Here is a 6469-nt window from a genome sequence, read left to right as displayed (position 1 = left end):
GTTAATGTATGATGCCCAAGTGTTTCCACAAACTCAGGATGCCTTATGGGACATATCTATATGCATGTTAAAGGGTCTTCATTATCAGCGGGTGCTTTCTTCAAGGTGTTGCAAGCTGGACATCCAAGGTCTGAAGCATCCAGAAGGAGCCATTGTTTTGCCACCTTTCACTCTGAAGAACTTTCATCAAATTCTTAAAAACAAATCTTGAACTTTATAATACCATGGAGAAAAGGGTGGGGGGATGGATATGGGGAAATCACTGTCACTTTGACCTTCCTACTGAGGATTACCCAGTAATAGTGATTTGTTTGTTTGCTTTCTTTTAAGCCATAAATTACAAAATGGGGGATTAAATCAGGAAAAATGAGGAAGTCACCAGGGCTTCAAAAAAAAAAAAAAAGTCGTGAAGAAAATAAATGAATCCTTTTTGTAAAAGGTCTAGACCTGTTTGGTAATGTAAGCTGTTTTGATCTTTTGAGCTCCAGGTTGGGTCACTTGTCTTTGAAATCATGCATACCTTTGGTATAGCTGGGTGGTATCATGTGATGAATTAAAGACAATGAAAAGCTATGCAAAGTTCACCTCCTTTTTAATTGTTTCTCATTTATCAGCTTGGGATTTCCTACCTGAGGATGTTTGCATCGGCAAGATCTAGGAAAACAAAAGGAGGAGCACTCCCAACAAATTCCTCAGGGATAAGTAGTGTTCCCAGACAAAAGGCCTTGCTTTATATTCCAACAGCCTCAAGACTCCATTTTATTGCCTTCTCACCCCCACAGCTTAAGGGCCTATTAACTGCCTTGCAAATACTTTTGAGAACCCTCCATTCCCAATGAAACTAAAAGTTAAGGACATTCATTATCTGCCAGGAAACTCCCAAGACTTCATATGTTTGAGTCTAAATCACATAAAGGACTTCTCTGATGTTTAAACTTCTGGAGGATGCTATCTGCAGTCTTGGATTTATTTTTTGTGTGTAAAAACAGTCAACTACAGTAGAAGTTCAAAGAGTATACTTATGCCCCATTCTCACATTGTTTTAGTTCTCTTTAACTGGGATAAAACAGACCTTGCTGTTGCTGTAACAAGCACCTTTTTAATAATAAAAATACTTGCAGTGTAAGTATAAGACACAGCAGAGACCTAATACACTTTACAATCCATTCTTGGAAGTCTCTGGGAAAGAGAACTTCTGTTCTGTTACAGGTTTAAACCAGTTTCTGATCACTTAAACTGGTTTATGTGTAACTTCTGTCCTTAGCTATGGGGGGCAACTTGTATAGTGCCCTCATAGTGAAGGCCATCTCCTCTGTGCCATTTTAGGTTGGCTTTATTAGCAAAGGGCTGGCTTTTACTGACCCCTTTTTCCCATCTACTTAGAGCAGAGGCTGCTTTCTCTGACTGGCTCCCTCAGCCGTCATTCCCCAAGGCCACATGGCAAAGGGAACAGAGGTGCCATTATCCCGTGGCACTTATTTGCACAGGCTTTTTTACCCAGCACCTCTGGCCAGAATCTCTTCCCTTTCATTCTCAGTGTGCTCTGTGCGTGTGGGCTGCCTCTCTTCTACACTAGACGTGCCTGCATTTCCGTGGTGCTGTGTGCATCTACAGACCAGTGCTGTGGCTTGGAATCCTTTGCTAAGAAAAATCATGCACATCCTAAATAAATAGGTGAAATTCAAACTATTCTTATTTTAAAGGTAGTTTTATGCACCTGAAACATAGCAGTAGCAAACCCTGCCTGTGAGACAAGTTCTAAAGCCCTCAGACAAAAAGCAAGTGTCATTTCAATAGGGCCCTGTGTGACATTATGCATCAACAGAGCTCACCTGCTGTGCAGACAGGGCTTCTTACAGAAGTCTAGGACTGTTCCTAGGAAAGCACATTGCCATGGGAGGGGAGAGCGTTCTCCTGTACACTGAACACTAACAGAAAACAAGGACCAAAATACCTAAATGCCCTTGGGTTTGTTTCCTTCTTTTGTCTACTGCAGCCTGAAGAGCTGGGGCGTGTCCAACTCTTCCCATGGGAGGGCTCTGACTATTGGCAAGAGAAAAATGCTCACTTTGGCCTGAGACCATTTCGCAGCTCAAAAGCCCTGTGTACCCTTGCAGGATGTGACTAATAGCCATGGAAGCCAGTGGCTGTTGCATGCATCTTGTACTGAGACAATTTTGCACCATTAAAGCTGTTCTAAATGCCTCATTTCTTCTTCCTCCGCCTCCAGTTACAATTTGACCTCCTCTCATAAAACAGGTAGAGCTTGCTTGGGTGGTGGGACCTCCTCTGCTGTATATCGTGTAATACAATGGGTAGGAAATAGCAACAAAAAATGGCCTATGAGTATAATATGAAAGCTGGAGGTGGAGAAAGGTCTGTGAGCAGGATCAGATTAAGGCCAGATACCTCCCAAAAATTGCCCAAACTGGTTTAAGATAAACCTGGTTAAATATAGTATCAGACTTAACTGATTTGGGTCAAACTAATTTGTGCAACTTCTGTCCCAGACCCTTTCCTGGTTTAACTTAAATCAGAGTCCTCCAGCATGCTCTGCAGCCCTGGCCTGGGCTGTCTGTTCCAGGCGAGCAGGGTTGGCTTCACCCCTCTCTTCCCTAGCCAGAGCACTAGCACTGCTCCGATTGGCTGAGAAAAAGATGGGGATGGAAAACTCTGCTCAGAAGTGCTGCTGGGTCTGCCTGGCAAGGGGGCAACAGCTCTCGCCAAGCATCCCCATCCCCCTTGCTGCTCCAACAGCGGGTGCTGGGGTGTGGCCAGACCCACCCCCTCAGTAGTCTGAGGGGAAGTGGGGGTTTAATTCCCCCATTGCAGAGTGGGGGGTGGCACAGGCACCAATAGGCTCCGCTTGTATACTCAGTGCTGTGGTGGCCAGATGTCAATAACTTGAGGGGAAGTGGGGGTTTAATCCCCCTATTGCAGACAGCAGTGGTGTGGGCACTGACACGTGCCCTGGCCATGTCCCCCCTCAACTTAGCTTCCCTCAAGCTGAGGGCTTGCTCTAGTGACCCCCAGCTTCTGGCCTGAGCCACTACAGGCATGTCCCTGCATTTCCAGAGTCAAAAGTGAATGTCTAATCACTTACAAATTGGTTCAATCTATGCAGGTTAAACTAACCTGCAAAGACTGAGTCAATTCAGGCTCTGGTTTTTTGGATGTCTGTCCCTAGCCCATGTGATCCCTAGGAAAGGTGGCTGGAAGCAGCCAGACAATAGGAGCAGCTGCAGAAGCAGGGACCTTCAGACATCCTGGGACCACTGCAGTTTTTACTGGCCTTTCTCTGCTCTGTGTTGACTGGCTGTTTGTTCAAGCCCTGCCCCTCTTCCTCCCCACATCTCCTTCAGAGACTTCTCACCTCAACCTCACTCCATAGCTATCCCTCTCCCTTTCTCTTTCCAATTAGCAAACCCCCCAAAAACACATTTGTGGAACTAACATGATACTTTTTACCATCGTGGTTAAGTCCAGACATTCAAAAAGCCTGAGTGTGAATTGATTCAGTTTTTGTAGATTAGTCTAACCTGTGTAGATTGAACTGACAAGCAAGTGAATAGACATTCACTTCTGATTCTGGAAATGCAGCCACATGCCTGCAGTGGCTCAGGCCAGAAGCCAGGGGTCACTACAGCAGCCCTCCCTTCACTTCTACTGTGGTCCGAAGGCTGGAGGGAAGCTGAACTGGAGGGCTGGCAGGGGTGGAGGGGGAGACATGGCCAGACCCCAGGAGGCCTAAGGATGATTGAAGAGGGGTTTAAACTCCAACCGTGGCCTGCAGTGATCCCAGCTGGGGTGTACCTGGAGGGGGAGGAGGGAAGCAACCCTTTCCAGGCTTTGGGGGGATGGAAGAGGGTGTGGCCAGGCCCCAGCACCTGGCTGCACCTAAGGGTTGAGCAGCAAGAGCAGGGGCATGGCCAGATGCCAGCCCCGGGCCTGAGGTGAAGCAGGGAGGGAGGGAGAGGGGAAATTGCAAAGAAGCAGCGCTGGCAGGTCCATATAGCCCAGCCCCACCATCCACCCACTTTGCCCAGGGCTGGGGCTGGGGCTGGGGGGCTGAGCTGGGTCAGCCTTCAGGTACTGCTGAGGGTGGGTGAGGAGGGGACAAGACACAGGGGGAGGGCCCTTCCCAGCCAGCTGTGGCTCAGGCTTGGGTTGCAGTAGCTGTGTGCCTGGCTTGTTTCTAGCTCTCCACGCCCAGGCCAGGCCAGGCTGTCACAGAGCCGCTGCGGTGGGCATGGCTCTCCCCCTCCCCCACCACAGGGTGGCGGGGGGTGGGATAGGAGCTATGTGCAGCACGGCCTCAGGGCTCATGACTGGAGTGGCGCAGTGCTGGGCCCTGTTGGGGAGGGGCAGGGGAACTGGCTGCTCATGCAGTGAGTTGATTGAAAGCCTGGCAGGCCCTGGCTGGGGTACTATGCCAGTGGGACATGGGAGGGAAGGGAGATTAAACCCCCCTTTCCCCTGAGGCTAGTGGCATCCGGCCACACCCCCTGCTCCTGCCGCTCGAGCAGCGAGGGGGGCACCCTTGAACATGGTTTCCCACCCTCACCCCCTCCTCAGCCAGTTCAAGCAGCAATAGTGTTCTGGCTTGGGAGAAGAGGGGTGGGGCCAACCCTGCTCCACCAGAGTAGACAGCCCAACCCAGGCCAGGGCTGCAAAACAACCTGGGATGCTGGGGGACTGAGAATTAACTGCTTTAGGTCAAACTGGTTTATGGAACTTCTGTCCCAGACCTTTTTCTGGTTTAAGTTAAGTCTGATGCTACATTCAACCAGGTTTTCTTAAACCAGTTTTGTCCATTTTAGAAGTAGTTTATGTGCACTGAATTTCTGTTCTGGTATGGGTTTAAACCAGTTTCTAATCATTTGCACCCATTTATGTGCAACTTCTGTCCCTAGCCTGTATATTTACTCTTCTTGTTCATTACTACCAGACTTGGGTCTGTCTTGTGCATTTAGATTGTATCAATCAAATCAACAAACCCACATGCATACATGCAAAAGCAAAAGTATGTATCTGGAGCAGGGACTCTGCTGTTCTGTGTCTGTGTAATGCCCAGGGCAATGGGATCCTGTTTTTGTTTATTGTGATAGTGTCACAACAAACAAGAGTTCACATGCAGTCAACTTCTTTCAGCCTTGGGAGTTCAATGCACAGCAGCATTTAGTTCAATCTCCTTTGATTTACTGAATTGTTTGGTTCTAAGGACCTGACTTTCCTATCATTTTGCATATTAGGAATTTGGCCCTTTTGCCACAGGGGGTTTCAGCTATCAGTACCCAGGCTCAAGTCTAATATCACTGATTCAGACCCCTAGTGCAAGCAGACTAAAGTGCTGCAAGCAGGATTTGTTCCGATAAAAAGTTTGGCCCTTCTTGAAAATGGAGTAAGCTGCACTCGTGGCACAGATCTGTACAGATGCAGGTGTTACTGATGTTTGGCCTCCAATGGCTGACACCCCCATGTTAGAGAAAGCCTATCTCCACTGCTGTGAAGCCAGTTTATATTAGCACTCAACAAAGCCCTGACTTGCAAAGTCATTTGCTCCAGTGCAGAATAAGCATAAACTCTCCCTATGCCTGAAAAAGGGTGTTTGTGCCCAAAAGCTTGCAAAGAACAATTTTTCAGACTATTTAATTAGTCTAGTAAAAGATATCACATCTACCCAAAGAACCTTGTCTGCCTATGTTCTTAGACCAACACAGCTACAACCAACAACCCTATAAACACTGGACTCACTCTGCATTGGCACAAATAACCATACAAGGGGCAGAGCAACCTTGAATGAGCTCTTGGTACATAAAATCCTTATGATGGACCTCTAAGCTATTTCTCCAGGCTTGGAGGTTAAACTCTTGGTCTGGGGGGTGCCAGGCAACTATCAGCCATAGATATTTTCCTTTTCAAGTACTGGCATTAGTGTCAGGTCTGGCTTAGGGGGTGGCAGCTAGAGGAATGTAAAGTGGGAGAAGAAATTAACGGGGAAGGCAGGGTGGCAAATCCTGTGTAGAATAAAAGTGAAGATGAGAATCACTTTGAGTCAAAGTTACCTACAAAATTATCTTCCCTGAACAGTGTCAAAATATCTGGCAAGACGGTTTTACTTGTGGCCAGTTCCAGCTGGGCCTCCATCTTCCTGTAAACTGTGCAAAGCGTACAGCCTGACTAAAGCCATCACCTTGACCACAGAGATGAAGCATATGTTCAGATTACTTTTGAAGCATCCCTGGGGCTACTCTTGTGACTATCCTTGTCACTGTTGAAGTACAGGTTTGCTTCCCAATCTCACTCCCTGATCCAGCAGTGTGGGCAAAGACAGCCTGACTCTGCCCCTTAGGTGAATGGATGTCTTACATCTCTCAACTACAGCTCCCCACAAATGAACAACCAGGACAGGCCTTAGGAGGCAGGCTTTGTCAGGTCTCCATGGAAGGAGGGCAATGGTAGTATGGTG

At 47.7% G+C, this 6469-nt stretch overlaps 1 long non-coding RNA gene across 1 annotated transcript in view; it reads left to right on the top strand.

The window, feature by feature from the left end:
• LOC109298851 overlaps positions 1–6021 on the top strand; it is a 10035-nt gene extending 4014 nt beyond the window's left edge. The window contains exon 3 of the long non-coding RNA XR_002097717.1: positions 6007–6021. This is a non-coding gene — a long non-coding RNA (uncharacterized LOC109298851). The remainder of the gene's footprint in view (positions 1–6006) is intronic.
• Positions 6022–6469: the final 448 nt, after the last annotated feature.

This window comes from Gavialis gangeticus, unplaced genomic scaffold (assembly GCF_001723915.1).
Source record: "Gavialis gangeticus isolate Ggan-Ray unplaced genomic scaffold, GavGan_comp1, whole genome shotgun sequence".
NCBI classification, from domain to species: domain Eukaryota; kingdom Metazoa; phylum Chordata; order Crocodylia; family Gavialidae; genus Gavialis; species Gavialis gangeticus.
The sequence above is the reverse complement of the archived record's forward strand: the minus strand, read 5'-3'. Positions and strand labels throughout refer to the sequence as shown.